Raw genomic sequence first — 19,002 nt, 5'->3', positions numbered from 1 at the left:
CACTTGATTGTCATGATAACCCTGAGAGCTATTATATCATGAGCCCCATTTTATAGGCAAGGAAACTGAGGCCCTGATTATAAATAGGATTTGAAATCCAGTCTTCCCTGCCATCCAATTCCACTATAATCTGCTGCCTTTGTGTGGGTCCGGAGAGGTTATACTTCTTGATTTCCCATAACACCCTCTGCCAAGCCATGTCCTAACTCCTCCCAACTAGCAATATTTTCCTGTGAAAACTCAGTCAGCAGCTGCAGCAGACAGTAGGGTTAGAATTAGAGAATATAGTCCTCTGCCCAACTAGCTCCCATTCATCTGGTGGGACAGCCTGAGAGAAAAAGGGGCTTGTAGAAAACTCCCACCATCCCACCCAGGTTACCTTTCCTTCTTTTGTTTGTTAAACCCCTAGCAATAATGTTTCTGCTGGCTTGAGACATGGGAACAGTTACAGCATCAGTGCAGTAGGGGACGAGTTCCTATTTGTGGAGTTAAAAAAAAAAAAAATCCTTGCCCAAAGTGTTACTTGTCTTGAGCCCAGCCCTGTTTGTTTGTTTATTTTTTTAATTAAATTTTATTTTTTTCTATGAACAAATATTTCCTTCTCCCACTTCTCTTCACCCCCAAATATAGCCAAGCAAACTACATTCTTTCTTTGAGCTTGTCCAGAAACGTGGGGCTCCTTCTGGGCATCTCTTTGGCAGGTGATGAGCAGCAGCCTTCATCACTGGTCCTTGGAGATCCTGGCAAGCCATTGGATTGATGAGGACTCTCAGGGCTTTCAGAGGTGTTTTCCTGCCTCTGCCCACTTCCCTCGAAGCCCTTCCCTATAAAGTCCTGGCACTAGGCTCCGTTTCTTGTTTGGGGACCCCGGACCGGGCTCCTCCCATGGACACACACAGTCCTCCTCCCTAAACAATGGTTCTTGGACTACTGCCAAGACCAAGAGGAAAAAGTCCTCCTGGGCCGGCCTCACCACTGCCAAAAATACATCCACACCCCTGGATGTATTAAAAGGCGGAAGGGCTGCATTTCTAGGGAGGCACCAGAGACCCCACCTCTAACACAAGACCCAAACACAAGTGTAGACATTTGTCCTGTTGTGCGTAATCGCAGTTAAAGAGATCTGGCCCCTGGCCAGCTGCAAAGACCCTGGACCCACAAGTGGTCAATGGACTTGATTGTGAGAGCAGCTGCTCTAGAATGGGGTGATGGGAAGGAGGAGTTTGGGGGCGGGGTGGGAATGCGGTCCTTGGAAGTCAAGCTCGGGTAGCACTGCTAGGTCTTTCCTGGACTGCCGGCCCATTCTTCCAAAAGGCAGCGTCCAGATCACCCATTCTCCTGGGCCGATAAACTTGAAGACTTATGTATGCATGTGTGAATGGACACAGAGATGTATCAGGTGGGTCAGTCGTTGTTTTGATGATTTCTGCGATCCCCCTTCTGGGTGGTGGGACGGACCAGGGGAGGGAGACAACGTCACGGTCCCGGCTCTGGGTCCGAGGCTCATTCCTAGATGGTACAGTAGGAAGGGCACTCCGTATAGAGTCCAGTGACCTTGGCCACGTTGTTTTCTTTCTCTGTGAGGAGAGGGAGGGGGAAAGAGGGTGTCCGGGCAAGTGGGGGAATCTCGGAGGCTAGATGTGGGCTCCCGGGGTTGGAGGGGATGTCTAGAGCCGGCTGCTCGGGAAGAGCCAGTGGCCAGCGGGGCCCGATGCTCGGAGACGGCTGGTTCCCAGAGGGGTGGACGCCTGGCCGGCCCGCACTTAAGTCCTCAACCAGCGGAGAGACGGACGTTCTGGGCCAAGGTCGCCGGGCACGACGAGGGAGTGAGTGCCTCCAGCGGCCGCCTGACACTTCCCGGGCCCGCGGGGAGCGGCCGCCACCCGGGTAGGAGCAACGAGAGCAGGTGGGCGCTGGGCCCCGCCTCCCCGTCCCGGCTGAGGCCGCCCAGTGCACGGCGGGCAGCCCGGCCAGGGAGCGGCGCGGTCAGCGGCCAGCGGGAGCCAGGCAGCAGCGGCTTTGCGGACCGGGACGGCGGGCGGGACAAAGTCGGAGCAGCGCCGCCCCCTCCCCGTAATGTAACCCTAGGCTGCTCTCGGGTGGGGGTAGAGGGTGCGTGGGTGTGTGCGGGTGCGTGTGCGCGCGTGTCCCGGGCCCGCGGGGAGCGGAGCAGACTGAGGGTGGGGGAGGGGGAGCTGCACTGCTCCTGGACCCCCGATCTCCCGGCCCCGTGGGGGAAGGGGCAGCATTGCCAGCCTCCTTGGGGCTGGCTCCGGCCCCGGTCCCGGGACGTCGGGGGCGCTGCCAGGTGGTAACCGGAGCCCGGAGCCCGAGCAGGGCACTTGTGGGTTGCTTAGAGACTCCCCAGGCTCCCGGGCTCAGATGAGCGGCCCCTGGCACCGAGGGCGCTTGAGTTCGGGCTTCGCGCCCCAGACAAAGGCTCGGGGGCGGGGGGTGGGAGACCGAGGGGGGGAGCCCAGGGTCCTGCTGGGCTAGAGGGAGGGGGGAAGCCCTGGCAACGGGTGGAGGCGCCGGACGCCCCCAGATCCGGCCACGCGCTTAGGGATGCTCTGTCACTGAGGGCAGGAGTGGGGGCTGGACTAGCCGAGCCTTCCCCCTCCTCCTCCCCTCCCCGGGGAAGGGGCCCGGGACACCTTGGGTAGCCCTGCCCAGGAACACCGCGCATGCTGCCCCCGGAAAGTAACCCGCTGCCTGCCTGCCGGTGTGGGGGCGGCAGTGTGGGCCCCAGGGGGGGGCAGGGAGGGGAGGAACAGGGGGAGGGGCCTCCCCACCTCTCTGGAGGCAGCAGGTTGAGAGAGAGAGAGAGCGAGTGACAGAGAGAGAGAGAGCTAGCGAGCGAGCTAGCTCTGTGTGCAGGGGGCTGGAAAGGAAGAGAGAGAAGACAAGGAAGGAAGGGAGAGGGGAGAGGGAGGAAGAGAGACGGGGAACTGCCCCCCCCCTTCCTCAGCATCCCTCCCACTCAGGGCCCTCCCTCCCTCAGTCCCTCAGGAGGAAAGTTCATAAGTCTTGCGACTGGAAGCTTTGCCGTGGGCCAGGAGAGGATCTCACTCCTTCATTTCCTCCAAGGGCCACAGGGGCACTTTAGCTGCCTTCACAATTATTGACAGCCAGATAATCTGACACCAGGTGAGACTCTCCCTTCTTTTTAAAACTGCTCAGGGCCCACCGGGGATGGATGGTGGGCCTAGGATGCAAATGTTCCTACTCATGTTGGTTGGTTATTTTGCATCCAAGTCTTTGAAAATGACAAGAGTAATGAAAAGCTAATGGAAAGCTGAGGGCAGAGAGGAGTAGGAAAAGAGAAAAGGGGGTAATGAACAAGTAAGGGAAGGAAGAGAGAGAGTGAAGACGAGAGGGGAGAGAGAAGAGGAGAGGAAAGAAAAAGTGAGAGGAGAGGGGAATAGGGAAAGAGAGGAGAAAGGTGGATGTGAGAAAGTAAGAGGAGAGAAAAGGGGGAGAGTAAATAAGCAGTTGCCTGAGAAACATCTTTTCTGGTGGATGGGAGAGAATCTTTGGAAAGGATGCCCTGCACTACCTGTGTGTCAGTGTTGTAGAATGTTAGAGCTGCAGAAATGGCTCTGAGAAATCACCTAATTCAGCCCAGAGCTGGGAAGGAGGGCAGACATTTGCAGGATGACCTTTTCTTTTCTTCCTTTAGTATATTCTTTGTTTTCTCAAAAATGTGAGTATGAGATTATGCGGCAGCCTGAAGTTATCCAGCAACAGAAGTGTGTGTGTGTGTGTGTGTGTGTGTGTGTGTGAGTGAGTGAGAGTGAGAGACAGAGACAGACAGAGAAAGAAACAGAGACAGACAGACAGACACAGAGAGACAGACAGACAGACAGAGAGAGAGAGAGAGAGACAGAGAGAGAGAGAGAGAGAGAGAGAGAGAGAGAGAGAGAGACAGAGAGAGACAGAGAGAGAGAGAGAGAGAGAGAGAGAGAGAGAGAGAGAGAGAGAGAGAGAGAGAGAGAGAGAATGTGTTAGTTGTATAGAGTGAGCTTTAAGAGCATGAAAAGTTGGAGAAAGAGGAACAAATCCATTTGGTGCCACCTAGGAGGGGAGGCAGAATTCCTTTTTGTTGTAGGGAAGGGATTAACAGACCATCTAATGCAGGGTGAGTTTTTGTACATTCCCAAAAGAGGCATAGGGAAACCCATAATCCCATGGGGGAAGCATTTGAAAATACAGTTCACTCTAAAGTTTAAGAAGCAGGCAGCTGCTTCCAACAGATTCTCCCTTAACCTCCAGTCATGTTAGGTCCCAAGATGAACTGTTTCACATTTACTGAGCACTTCATACAGAACACCTTCCCCACAACTGCCCTGTGAGGCAAGTTGATAGAGAGACAGTACTGGTATTATATATTGTCCCCATTTTACAGATGAGGAAACTTCAGCTCCCCAATATTTAGTTTTTTTGCTCTCAGTTACAGTTTAGGATGCCAGGGTCCTCCATATCCTAATCTGAGGTTGCTTCTGTTGCTACCTCCATGCTGCCACAATTTTTAAAGACTATGCAAGAATGACAGTTTATTAAATGTGATGCTAAAAAAAGAAACTGCAAAAATCTCATCAGAAAAAAAGTCAGTTGTTTACAACGTGTTCTGAAATTACTGTATACTTAAAGCAGAGAAGAAACAGAGAGAAAACAGACCCTACGGGGCCAGAATTCCTATTTTAGTGCCAGGGATAGGGATGAGACTTGTGGTTTCCCTGGTGGAGGGAACTTCCTACAGATTTGGAAACTCTTTCTTGTTGGTGCCTTTTCAGCAATGCCCAGTGTCCAAGAGTTTCCTGGAGCATGGAAAAGGTTAAGCCAGATTTGCCCACAACCCCACTGTGGATGTGTCAGAGGTGGGGCTCAGAGCTGGCTCTCTAGCCCCAGTGCCATTCACAGACCACAAGAGCTAGTGTCCTGCTGCCCTTGTAGCCCATTTCAGGTGGAACGGGACAAATCTAACACATCTGCATGCTTTGGGGCTTTAAAAAGCTGAATCTTAGTGTCACACATTTGGAAGGAGGATTGGTGTTTGGTGCTACTGAACACGATTATGCAACAGAAAGTTATCTTTAGGCAAGGTTTCCTTTGTCACCACACTCCTTATGCCATCTGGCTGCTAGAATTTTTAGAAAGGAATTATAACATTGAACCGTTTTCTCTCAGAGCCCGATCAAATCAGCCTCGGTTTAACTATCAAATAGTAGAGAAGTTTGGAGAGAGAGCTATTCATTTACAAAAATTCTTTGTTTTATGGTTCATTCTTGCCTTCCAGTTTTACAACATCATTTCCTTCAACTACCCTTTTTCTTTTTAAACCCCTGCCTTCTGTCTTAGAATCAAGACTAAATGTCAGTTCCAAGGCAGAAAGAAGAGCAGTAAGGGCTAGTCAATGGGGGTGAAGTGATTTGTCCAGGGTCACACAGCTAGGAAGTGTCTGAGGCTAGATTTCAGCTTAGGACCTCCCATCTCCAAGTTTGACTCTCCATCCACTGAGCCACTCAGCTGCACCATCTCTACTTTTTTGTAGCAAATAGATTGTGTAAAACTTAGCAATACAGAGTGATCATTATTTATATTCATGGTCTACTCCCACCTCTGCTGAGAGAAGAAAAGAATCTTTTAGTATTTCTTCACTCCTGAGATGAGTTATTACAGTTAACCAGTCCAACCACTTTTCAGGTGGTGTTCTAAGTAGATTGTTGTGTTTCTGCCTGCTTTGGAGGAGGCAATGCTCATTTAACTGGATGCTGCCATTGTACAAAATTCAGGAGATTTGGAGTTTCTTGCAACTCGATCTTGGCACGAATGTGGCTATCTCTCCTGCTGACTCAGCCAATGTGTACTTGAGACTGACTAGTTGTGTGACCCTGGGCAAGTCACTTAACCTTACCACTCTTCTGCCTTGGAATCAATACTTAGTATTGATTCTAAGACAGAAGGTGAGGGTTTAACAAAAAAAAAAAATAAAGAGGAAAATCAAGCCAAGGCAGATGCCACAACTTGCCCAGGGTCACACAGGGACGGAGCAGCCCAGCCAGGGGTGAAACCCAGGACTTCTGATCCCAGGCTCGTAGATGTGAATTTGGGGCTTAGTCATCTGACTCAGCCCCTCTCCCTGGCTGCAGTACTTCTTTGGGGGGTTCTCAGCGGTTCTGGTTTCTGTTCACTTCTGTTTCCCCTCTGTGACGCCCAGGTAATAGATGGCTGATACTGTGGACAAGAGGCATAAATAAAGGAGCTCTTTTCCCTCAAAGGATGCTGAGCAAGCTTAGCTTTTAAAATCAGATGGGAATCAGGTGCTTTAAGAGAAGCAAAACATGGTCCAGGCTTCCTGGGACCGCCATGATTTATTCATCAGCAGCTTCAGCTGATTTGTTTTACAGCTGGAATTCGGATGTTGCCCCTTCGGAGGGGAGGGGGGGATGTTCATCCCATGCAGGAGGGGGGTCAGGAGGGCAGAGGAGCGAGAGAAAAGTTCAAGATGGTTTCCGATGCGCCCAGGTTGGTGAATGATGCGTCGACGGGTGTTGAGTAAAGAGGAGCAGATTTGTTCCTCTTCCTTGGCTCCCCTTGAGAGCGGGGAGCTCTCTGGAATTCAGGTTCCTTGTCTGTGAAATGGGCTCTGGGATCTCTAAGGTCTCTTCAGCCCTTTGTCTGACCGATCCTGGCTGTGAGACCCAGGACAAGTACTCTAGGAAGAGGTCGGACCCTAGAAGTGGCAGAGAAAGTGCCCGCTGGCAGGAGATGGGGGAGTTCTCTTCTCTTTTCTTTTCCTAAACCCCTTACCTCTGTCTTAGAATCAATATTATCATCGCTCCCATGGAGCAGTAAGGGCTAGACAATGGGGATGAAGTGACTCACCCAGGGTCACCCAGCAAGGAAGAGGCAGAGGTCATATTTGAACCCAGGACCTCTGATTTACCATCCACTGAGCCACCTCACCCGGCTGCTGCATCCCCACTAAGACTTCCTAAGATCCCTCCCAGCTCTGAATCTATGATCCTGGGAAACTCCATATGAGTTCTGGACATTGTCTCGAGTTCTTCCACATTTCTCCTCTTAGAAAGTGAGATTCTGGAGAGCAAGGACCATGGATTTTGCTCTTCTCTGTATTCTCAACATGAAGCATGGTGCCTGGCACATATTAGGTGCTTAATGATGTTTGCTGTGCAGCGGATAGAGCTGGGCCCAGAGTCAGGAAAACCTGAATTCAAATTTGGCAATTACTGGCTATGTGACCCTGATCAAGTCACTTTACCTTCTTGGCCTCAGTTTCCTCATTTGTAAAATGAGTTGGAGAAGGAATGGCAAACTGTGTAATCCTGGCCAACTCACTTCATCCTCTGTGCCTCAGTTTCCTCATTCACAAAATGAGCTGGAGAAGGAATGACAAACTGTGTGACCCTGGCCAACTCGCTTCATTCTCTTTGCCTCAGTTTCCTCATTTGTAAAATGAGTTGAAGAAGGAAATGGCAAACTATCTGTGTGACCCTGACCAAGTCACTTCATCCTCTTTGCCTCAGTTTCCCCATTTGTAAAATGGGCTGGAGAAGGAATGGCAAACTGTGTGACCCTGGCCAACTTGTTTCATTCTCTTTCCCTCAGTTTCCTCATTCACAAAATGAGCTGGAGAAGGAATGGTAAACTGTGTGACCCTGACCAACTCACTTTATCCTCTTTGCCTCAGTTTCCTCATTCATAAAATGAGCTGGAGAAGGAATGGCAAACTGTGTGACCCTGGCCAACTCGTTTCATTCTCTTTGCCTCAGTTTCCTTGTTTGTAAAATGAGTTGAAGAAGGAAATGGCAAACTATCTGTGTGACCCTGACCAAGTCACTTCATCCTCCTTGCCTCAGTTTCTTCATTTGTGAGGTGAAGTGGAGAAGGAAATGGCAAACCCCTCCAATATTTCTGCCAAGAAAGCCCCAGATGGGGTCACAAAAGAGTTGGACATAACTGAAAAGACTGAACAATAACAAACTTGCTTGCCAAAAGGGCCCATGATTCATTGGACGTGTTTCCATATCATTCATTCTTGTAAGTAAACAATCCCATAAAACCAAAACCCCCAAACATATCCCAAATAAATGGTGACTCCTCCAAGGTCCTTCTTGGCGCCGGAGCTCTGATCTTATGCTACTCAGGGAATCCTGGGATCTCTGAGGCTCTTCCAGAGACCAAAAATAAATAAAAGCCTCTGGAAGGTTCTACTCAGTGCGATGCTTTTAAGTACACAACTAGTCAAAGACGGGACGTCCAAGGGCCCTCTTAGTGCAGTTTGGGAAAATGTATCCCCAGGACGGCTGCAGGCTGCTGAGTTTTTTGGCCACAGCAGCTGAAATGAGATAGCACGAGTAAAGCAACCTTGAAGCTCCCGATAAGAGGCCAGCCACAGTCAATGAAGGGAACTGGCCGTACTGTCCTGGGGGGGTTGTGGGCTGCCTCTTAGGAGAGGACCACGAAGGTAGCTTGGTCTGTAGGAGGATGGATTCTCAGGAGGGCGAGAAGAGGAAAACCAGGTTAATTCTAATTCTCTCCATAAATTCTATAATGAATAAGTCAATTCATAATATTTGTGGAATTATATAATTAATATCTAGTACATGGATATAATAATTAATAAGCTGATCAATAGCCATGTAATTGTTATAGATAATTACTGTAACTGTGATGTAATCATTAATAAGTCAATGATATTTATATAAGACATTGATATAAGAATTCGTCAGTTAATTAATAAATCAATTAATATCAGGGATCTCCTATTGGCTGCTATCACATTTAGAGAAAAGAAAGCCTTTCAGACTGGATCCTTGTTGAATAGTGAATCTGATAATAAATAGCATTTGGGGTTCCTCACGTTTGTGTACATTTCCCTAGCTAGCGTTCTGATTGATTTCGGCGTTCTCAAATAGCGCAGCTCCATTAGAAGTCACTGTGGTCGGCTCGAAGCTTTCCAATCCACGCTGTTCTGTGATATAAAATTAGCATTGGGGAATGAGGAACCAGAAACCGCCTCACGTCGGAGAACTGCAGTCAGACTGGCCACAAAAGCCGTCTGGACGATTGGATTCTTCTTGGAAGAAGAGTCCCCTCTGCCAACCCCCAACAAGTAGAGATGCCCCCAACCCCTGGCAACTTCCCGCACGTTGGGGTCACTCTTAAGTCTTCCTTAAATGAAGCCTAAGTTTACCTCTTTAGAATCATAGATTACAGCCAACATGATGACAGTAGAAGCCCTGGGAGTCAGGGACACCTGGGTTCTGTGATCTAGTTTGGTGACCCTGAGGAAATCACCTAACTTTTCAATGCCCCCAGGCAACTATTTAAAATCTTAATTAGAGAGGCACTGGTTGAGGGAATTCCCTTACTGGGCAATTGCTATGCAGTGGTCAAGCTGGAAAGGACCTAAATTCAATTCCCTCATTTTGCTGATGAGGAAACTGAGACCCAGAGAGGTGAGGGCACTTGCCCAAGGTCCTTGAACTGGTAACGAAGGGTCAGTGGCAAGGTTTGAACCCAAGCCCTCCGGCTCCAAATCTAGAGTTTTCTTTTGTTTACCCATTACCTCTGAGGTCCAGAGTTATTGGTCTTGGTCTTGGTCTTGGCCATTGGCTAATGTGTTCATTCATGGGATGAATGGCAAATTACTATTGTGGCTATATAAAATTAATTTGTTAATATTAACTCTCTGTCTCCCTATCTCTGTCTCTCTGTCTCCCTGTCTTCTCTCTGTCTCTCTCTGTCTCTCTCTGTGTCTGTCTCTCTCTCTGTCTCTCTGTCTGTCTCTCTCTCTCCCTGTCTGTCTGTCTGTCTGTCTGTCTGTCTGTCTGTCTGTCTCTCTCTCTCTCTCTCTCTCTCTCTCTCTCTCTCTCTCTCTCTCTCTGTCTCTGTCTCTCTCTCTCTCTCTCTCTCCCTGTCTGTGTGTCTTTCTGTATCTGTCTGTCTCTCTGTCTCTCTCTCCCTGTCTGTCTCTCTCACTGTCTCTCTATCTCTGTCTCTCTCTCTCTTTCTTTCTCTCTCTCTCTCTCTCACACACACCAAGAAGGGAGGGAAAGGAACTTTGGTTTGGTTTGGGTTCTTTCCATTTACATTGTTGTAGACATTGCTTACTTCTCGTGCATCAGTTTGTAGTCTTCCAAGGCTTACTTCAATCCTTCCCATTCAGCGTTTCTTACAGTACTCTGTCTCCAGCCAGATGTGGCAAAGGGAGCATCCCTGGAATCGCAGTGGTGTACAGTGCTGAGACTTAGGGAATGTCTTCATCCATGAATTTTGCCGCAGTGGGCTTTACCAATCAGGTGCCTCCATTAAGACTGACATTAAGATTGTGAACCACTAAGTTGCCTAAAGAGGGGAGGACCAGCCCAGGTCAAAAGAAGAGCATATCAAAGCTCCTGTTTTTATTGAGGCTGCAATTTGTTGTTGTTCAGTGGTTCCCGGTCATATCTAACATTTCATGACCCCATTTGGGATTTTCTTGGCAGAGATTCTGGAGGAGTTTGCCATTTCCTTCTCTAGCTCATTTTTACAGACGAGGACACTGAGGCAAACAAGGTGGAATGACTTTCCCAGGGTCACAAATCTAGTAATTATCTGAAGCCAGAGTTGAGGACAGGTTGTCCTGGCTCCAGGATAGACATCTGTCCCCTGGGCCACCTAGCTGCCCAGCCCCTTATTAGCCCCAGCACTCTCAGCCCAGGTAAGATGGTGAGACCCGGTCCAGCTTTAAAACAAAAATGAAAACATGGCATTTACATACTTCACTTGTTGCCCCATTTCTTGACTGATAGGCATCTATTTTGTTTCCAATTCTTGGTGACTACAAAAGTATTTGTATGAGTGTTATGGCATAGCAAAGCCTTTCTTTCAGTTTTTGACCTCCTTGGGGTATATGTTCAGCAGTGGCTTTCCTCCATCAAAAAGGTATAGACCTTTTATTCATTTCCTAGCATAATCCAAAGCTCATACATTTTTATAACCCCTACTTTCTGTCTTAGGATCAATAGTAAGTATTGGGTCCAAAGCAGAAGAACTGTAAGGGCTGGGAATTGGGCTTAATTAATTTGCCCAGGGTCACCGAGCTGGGAAGTATCTGAGGCCACATTTGAACCCAGGACAGACTATCTTGGGGCCTGGCTCTCTATCCACTGAGCTACTGAGCTGCCTCCAGGTCATATATTTTTAAAGATATAATAAATCTTGCTGCAAACATTTACTTTCAAATATGCTTTTCTCCAGAGATTCACAGAAAGGGCAAACTCGTTTTAGCAATAAGAAAGGTACAGCCATAAAGCTATTCTTCCTTTCATCAAGCTTCCCCTGAATCTTATATGAGCTCTCTTGGCAAGGAAAGAAAAACAGAGACAAACACTAATCCCAAACCCTTCCCTTAGTTTTCATTTCCATGGTTTCGATCTGCTATCTTCTTCCTGGCCCTATCCTGTTGCACGTGTTCCAGGATTCTGGAAGTACAAATGCAGGCTCCTAGAATGAAGAACTGATAGCTATGTGACTGTGGATAAGTCACTTCCAAGCAAATCTGTGGTCCTCAGTTTCCTCACTTGCAAAATGGGCATAATAATTCAAATCAATTCAATTCAAGCAGATATGATGCCTTTCCTGGACAAGGTGTTAGAGATTCAGACAAAGACAAAGACAGGAAGCTACTTTTTCCTGGGGAAATAAAACGTTTTCACAGTTAACTTCATTCAGAATGTATGTAGGGGAGAGAGACAAAGTCAAAGAGTATATTAGGAATATTTGATAAGGCAAAGGGCCCCAAATGCAAGGCTAGTCAGAGAAGGATTCCAAGTAGTCTTGGAAACAAGCTAATCCTTGGAGGAAGATGAGCATTCCAAAAGGGACTGACATTTCCTCCCTTCCAAGAGTAGCAAGAAAAAAGAAGATGCTTTTGCAAACCATAAAATGATAGACTGCCGTGAATCCTATCAGGCAAACGACAGGCATTTATTAATCACCAACTGTATAGTCTAGCATCTGTAGTAGCTAGAGAGCCGGCCAGAGTCAGGAAGACCTGGGCTCCAGGCTTACTCTGATATATATTGGCTCTATGACCCTGAGCAAGTCATTTACAAAAATCAATTCTAAAACTCTTAAATTTCAGAGAAGGGACCGACCTGTATGGGGAGAGAAAGTGACTCCTGGGGCTCCTTGCACTAATGGAATCACAGGCATGAGGAAACAGAAGCAAATAATTTTACAAAGTTCCTGCCCTCAAGGAGCTAACTTTCTCTTAAAGGAAGCAGTTATTAGGTATTTGTATTGGAACAAAATAAATACAAAGAAGGTAATCATGGGAGTGATTGTCAAGATTCTTTTTCATGATAACAGCTGATACTTTGTTGTTTAGCTGTTTTTAGTCATGCCCAACTTTTGTGATCCCATTTGGAGTTTTCTTGTCAAAGGTACTGAAATGGTTTCCTTCTCCAGCTCATTTTATTTATTTATTTTTAAATTTATTTTAAGTATTTTTCTAAGGTTACACGACTCATGTTCTCTCCCTCCCCTCTTCCAGTGCTGATAAGCAATTCCACTGGGTTATGCATATATTATCACTCAAATCCTATTTCTATGTTATTCATTTTAGAGATAAGGAAACTGAGACAAGCAGGGTGAAGTGACTTGCCTAGGGTCACACAGCTAGTAAATGTCTGAGGTTGGATTTGAACTCATGCCTGCCCGACTCCTGTCCCAGTGCTCCAACTACAACACCACCCAGAGAAGTCCATGGTTCTACTGGAACCCTTCTCTGGTGCTTCAGAATGTCCTCACAACTTTTTACCAAGTAGGAAAAGCTCCTGGTGACAGAGCGTGCATCCACCCTCCATGGATCATCCTCCCTGCATTTGGAGGGGCTCCTCCTCATAGGCTGGGTCACTCAGCATGATGTCAGTTCTTGGCCACAATAACCCAAAGAAGCCATGTGACCATTCAGATGTGGAAGGGCTCCAATTCTGAACAGACTGCGGGGATGCCCTCTGCATGGTCTGAGCCTGCCTCCAGCATCCTGGGGCTGCCTGCTCACATGATTTCAAATGATGCTCATCTCTCTCATCTCTTTGGAATTTCTCCCCTAAGTCCAGCTTGCTTTCAGACTTGCTAAAACTAGCCCCCAGTCACCGTCTGGAGTCCTGGTGGGTGATGGCCAGTGGGGGACCAGAAAGCCATTTTGACTTTGTACATTTAGACAAATTCATCTCTACTCTCTTGTGGTAAAACGGTCTCCTCCCCCAGCCTGGGCGATTTGGGCTGGATAATGGGCAGATCGAGTCCAAATGGAATGAAATTGCCAATAACTGGTGCCTGATGGCTAAGACATTTGTTCCTTAAAAGGCTTCCAGTTGTGCGTTCCCTTTGAGGAGAGCCTCGCTCCCCCCCCCAGACGTTGTGTTCTTCTTGCTCAGACACGTGGCCCTCGTGGGGGGCTGCCCCCGCATCAGCAGCTTCAGCAGGCCCTTGGCGATGCCACCGTACACATTCTATCATTGGCTTCTAATACTGTGAAGAATGGCTCCCGCAGCTCTTCCTTGGGTAAAGGGATCCCAGGTCTGGAGCTGGGGAGGGACCTCAGAAGCCACTGGTCCAACCTACTCCTTTTACATATGAGGAAACTGAGGTCCAGGGAGTTGAGAGGACTAGCTTGACCTCACACACAGGTAGTATCAGAGTTAGGAGTTGAATGTCCCTCTCCTGTCTCCCAAGAGGCTAAGACATCATTTGCATTTACGTTTAAGAAAAAGGATTACTATTTTTTATTTCCATATGATTCCTTTTTGTAAGTGAATAATCTTTTAAAACCCCTAATCCTATGCCCAGATAAGCAAGGGATAAATCACACGTTTTCATCTGCATTTCTGCTCCCACGGTTCTTTCTCTGGAGGTGGAGAGCATTCTTTTTCCTAAGTCTCTCCGAATTGTCCTGAATCGTTGCATTGTTGCTAATAGCAAAGTCTATCACATTGGGTCATTCCACAATATTTCAGTTAGTGTATATAATGTTAAGAGAAATAATTATTAGAAATATAAGTATTTTAGATGGATTTTTAAAAAAGGAATAAAATAGGAATAAGAATAGAAATAAGGCATTTTGGTATGTGAACTGAGCCTTGGATTTGGAGTTGGAAGACTTGGGTTTGAATTCTGGCCATCATTACTTCCTGTGTGACTTCATTTTCTTCTTTCTTTTCTTTAATGATGGAACATAGTAGATGCTTGCTGACAGTCTGACTGACATTCCTGGGCCTCAGTTTCCCCAAACATAAAGTGGACATAATAATGCCCAATAGCTTCCACCACTCAGAAAGGCAGTGAGCATCCACTGAGAGCCTGTGTAGACATCCCTTTGTACCCACATCAGGCATTCACATCATTATTATCATCAGTACTGTGCTTATCTTTGCTGCTGGTTCTCTTCCTCCTCCAGATTTATCTGACCATGGTTTTTTCATTTTAGGTATGATTTTTGTTTCTAATTTAATATTTCTGCTTCTTTTATAATCAGTAGAACAAAGTGTTCTGCAAGTCCTGAGAGTATATGGGAAGAGGCAGAGCAATGTGGTGGGAGTCTGGAGGTCTGAGCTGTTGTCTTATCAACAGTGAAACTAGCTACGGGTCCTTGGGCTAATCATTCTTACTTCTGTGGCCCTGGGCTTTCTTATCTGTAGAGAGGAGGGAGCTGGCCCAGAGTTAGTTCCCATGGTCCTCTGCAGAGCTAATGTGGCATCATTCTGAGATTTGTTTATCTATCTCTGGCACCCGTCATTCCAGGACTCTGTCTTGAGCATTTCAAAATGGTGATGGATGAGTGAGGACCTTCCTGTCGTCTTCAGTAGGTAACCATTAGGGGCTCCAGGTGGGGGGATGTCTGTGAACACTTGGAGATGCCCAGTGCTCTACTAGCATCTTGGAGTCTCTGGGCATACTGGCTTCAGGAAACAGCGTGGATACTGGGAGGGTTGCTAGATTGATGTTGGGAGATCTGGGTTCTATTTCCAAGCCTGAGAAGGAGCTGGTTGTTTATTTAGTCATTTTTGAGTCATGTCTGACTCTTCATGACCTCATTTGGAGGTTTCCTTGTCAAAGATACTGGAGAAGTTCACCATGTCCTTCTCCAGCTCTTTTTCCAGTTGAGAAAACTTACCCAGGGTCACACAGCTAGTAAGTGTCTGAGTCTGGATTTGAACTCCAGTCTTCCTGATTCCAGGCTCAGCACTCTACTTTGCTGCTGAGGCTGCTCTAGAAGGATTTGGATGAGAGGGCATAATGTACAGAATGCTACAGTTAGAGGCAAGACGACCTAAGCTCAAATCCTGTCTCAGTGGGCTGACCCTGCAAAAAATCAGTACTCTGTGCCACAATTTCCTCATCTATAAAATGGGGATGATAATGTTAATTATAATTTAATAAGAACTGGAAATATTAAACTGGAAAAACCCTATAGGATTGTCATGAAACTCAGATAAGATAAAATAAGGTAAATCCTTTTGTAAAGCCTAAAGCACAATGTAAATGTTAGCAATTATTAATTTATCTATAATGTTATATATTATATATACTTATATTCTGTATTATGTGTAATTATACTATATTTTATTATTGTATATTACATAACTATGTAATATAATATTAATATATTGAATCTCTTTTCATTCTTATGATACATTAGTCTTCTGTGACTCTTGCCAAATGTAGAGGATGAAGCTTTCCAAATATCGTTTAGTGATCAATAGCCAGGAACAAACAGATAACTTGTTTCAGTGGCCATCATTTAACTTACAATAGGAAGACAAAGAGAAAAAACAAAGACAACTATAAGATGTTTATGCCATAATAGGATACTTCAGGAAATTGTTTCTGTAGTTTATTGGAATGAGTTTATCCTCCATCGATGCAGATGGTGACTCCAATGTCACTTTTAAATGGCCTTGGAGAGTCTCAATAGGTGAGAAATGTCCATTGAGCTGCTGAGTCTCTGGGCATGTGGCTAGGCTGTCTTAGCATCACTGGGGTTGGATCTAAGGGGTAAGACCTCAGAAATCAGCCAATCTAAGCCCCTCACTTTATGGTTGAAGAAGCTGAGACTCAAAGTCACGAAGGTACTCAGTGTCAGAGGGATTCTAAAACCATTCCAGTTCTTCCACACTGTCTTCCACTCTCTGTTGTTTCCTCCAATCTTAGCAGTCTACAGTTCAAACTTTTAAAACCTACTCTATTTGTCCCATTATTCAAAGCCTTACAGGGGAAAGTCTATGTACTGAGAATCAGAGAATCTGGGTTCAAATCCTACCTGAGGTAGCCATGTGACTTTGTGCAAGTTGCTTCATCTCTCTGGACCTGGAGACTATTCTACAAAATGAGGGGGTTGAATTAGATGGCCTGTAAGGTCCCTCATAGCTATAGGTCTGTAAGCATCTGATAAGAGAATTGTAACTGGTCTCAAAGAACTTCTCAGAAGCCCTGAGGGAGGAGTGGCAGCCTTTGTTGGAGGTGGGAGTTTGCACAGGGATACGATCACAGGTGGCTGAAGTCCTGAGGTACAGGCAGGAAATGAGAGATAGTATCCCCATGTAAATAGAGTGGGGGAAGAGGAGAGAATCCACCAGGCACAGGAAGTCTGGCATCCGGAGCGGGGAGGAAAGCTGAGCCCAAGATCAGGAGATTAGGCAGGAAGAGAGGGCGAAGGAAGAGGCAGGAGGAGAAGGCAGAGAAGTGGATCCCATGCCCAGAGGCAGCCCCTGGGCTCCTGAGCTCAGGGATGTTGGAAAAAGAAAAAAAAAGGAGCCACAACAGCTTTCAAATAAGGATAGAACTTAACCAAGGGTGTTCTGGCCAGTGTGAGGTCTCTAGCTCTGTCTGTTTCTTCTCCAGATTGTACTGGTACCAAAGAGGACCAATGGGGGTAATGTGGGGAAACGCTTTAGAAAGTTCAGGCGGTTGGAGCTGGTCTGTTCTCCAGCTCTATAGAGCATCATATTGCCTCTATGGTAACTCGTATCTCTTAAACACCAAGCTCTCCTCATGTATGGACTGAGCACATCATTTTATTTACACTAATTGGATTCACATCACACTTTTCTAGAATGCTGGTCCAGCTGGAGAAATATGACTAAAATCATATGCTCATTTTAGTAAATGGATCTCTCTTGAGGGCCAAAAAGGGGGAGACGTTCTTCTTTCCGTTTCATGAGCCTCTCTACATGTGCCCAGAAAGATCTCTACTGGACAGACTTTATTGAGATCATAGATTTCTCTGTGTTTCCTATTTCCACTATGTAAAACCCAGACCTCATAGGCTGGACTGACAGTGCCTTTGCTTTTCTTTCTTGGTTTTGTAAAAGGATCCAATCTGGGAGCTTATGGGGAGGTGAGACTGAGCAGTCATTGCTTGAGATTGTGGTTAAGGTATTTGTTTGTTCCTGAATCCACAGTGAAAGGACACCACTAATCCTTTCAAGTGGATAATTGACTTAGGAGATGCTGGGGAGGAAAAGGGGAGGGAAGAGTTGATTTTGCTCCAGCAGCTACCTGCCTTGACTTGGCCAGAATGAGAGAAGTCAGCAGGAATTCACAGAATCATGGAACCGCAGAGGTGGAAGGGGCCATCTCTTTGTACTCACATCCCCTTGATGGCAAGATGTTATCTAGTCTCAGCAAGGAGAAAGAAAAAGACAGAGAAAGAAAAGGGAATGAAGGAAGAAAGGAAGAAAGGAAGGGAGGGAGGGAGAAGAGGAGAGAGAGAGAGAGAGAGAGAGAGAGAGAGAGAGAGAGAGAGAGAGAGAGAGAGAGAGAGAGAGAGAGAGAGAGAAAAGAAAGGAAAGAAGCCCAGCTAGTGTCAGACAGTGGTGATGAGCCTCTAGATCAGGGACTCTTAACTTGGGGTCTCTGTACTTGGATTTTTTTAAAAAATGGATAATATTTCAATATATTCAGTTTCCCATTGATAGGACCCTGAGAAGTCTGCAGTGCACTTTGGGATTGTCAAATACATTCTCAAGTGCATTGCATTCAATTTAAAGGGCATTTATTTATAAAGTCTAAAGACCTATGTCCTAGGTGTTGGAGTGGGATCATAGAATTATGCCTTTAGACCATAGAGGACATCTATTCTAGCCCCTTCATTTAAAAAACAAACAACCTTTACCTTCAGTGTTAGAATTTGAACTGATTATCTAAAGCAGAAGAGCTGTAAGGGCTAGACAGTTGGAGTTAAGTGACTTGCCCAGGGTCACACAGGAAGTATCTGAGGTACATTTGAATCCAGGTCCTTCTTGTCCTCCAGTTTTATTCTCTCTATCCACCAAGACACCCGGCTGCAGCCCCCCCCTCCCCCAAAGTAGATTCTTAATAAATATTGGTGGAATTAAATCAAATGGAACCACATTATAAACTTCTCTTTTGACTCTCAGAAGAGGATTAAGTGGAAGGATTGGGTAGAGTGAGATTGGTGTTAATGGCGCCGGTCAGCGCTTTGCACCAGCAGCCCCTCTGCCCCTGCGTACCCATTCATTGCTGATTATTGATCCCTGACAGGAAAGAGCAGCCATCGGGGCATTCTGAGGAGAAGGAAGGCAGGGATGGAGGCTCTTGATTTGGGTCCGGAGATGCTCGGAGACTTCCCTGCGTGTCCGAGAGCCCTTTTGACTTCCCCTGCGCACTTGCCCGGCGGGGTGGATGTTTCAGGGATGGCTCCCCGGCTAAGCTAAGGCCGATCCCTCCAGGGCCTACAGGGCAGAGCCTCAGGCATCAATCCAGAGGAGCCCAGAGGCTGCCAGTTCTTGAGCCCTGAGAACCAGGGCCGGTCGTAGCCCTTAAAGGGAATGGCCGGGCTGAGAATCCCTTCTTAGGAAAAGCCCGGCAAAGGGGAAATCGCATAGGGGCGGCGCGGAACCTCGTTGCTGGGCATCTTTAGCGCCCACTCCCTGAGGGAGGCTTTCCGGCCGACCAGCTCTGGAGCAT

The 19,002-nt window shown here is 46.8% G+C and overlaps 1 protein-coding gene across 18 annotated transcripts in view; it reads left to right on the top strand.

The window, feature by feature from the left end:
• The first annotated feature begins 1,081 nt into the window (after nucleotides 1-1,081).
• WIPF3 (WAS/WASL interacting protein family member 3) overlaps nucleotides 1,082-19,002 on the top strand; it is a 77,382-nt gene continuing 59,461 nt past the window's right edge. For 2 of the 18 annotated variants that reach the window (XM_056800424.1, XM_056800413.1), the window contains exon 1: nucleotides 1,082-1,399. The gene's annotated coding sequence lies outside the window, so the exon portion shown is untranslated. The other 16 variants (XM_056800425.1, XM_056800411.1, XM_056800428.1 and 13 more) reach the window with 14 other exon arrangements.

This window comes from Monodelphis domestica, chromosome 5 (assembly GCF_027887165.1).
Source record: "Monodelphis domestica isolate mMonDom1 chromosome 5, mMonDom1.pri, whole genome shotgun sequence".
NCBI classification, from domain to species: domain Eukaryota; kingdom Metazoa; phylum Chordata; class Mammalia; order Didelphimorphia; family Didelphidae; genus Monodelphis; species Monodelphis domestica.
Note: the sequence above shows the minus strand (reverse complement) of the source record. Positions and strands in the feature narration are given on the sequence as shown.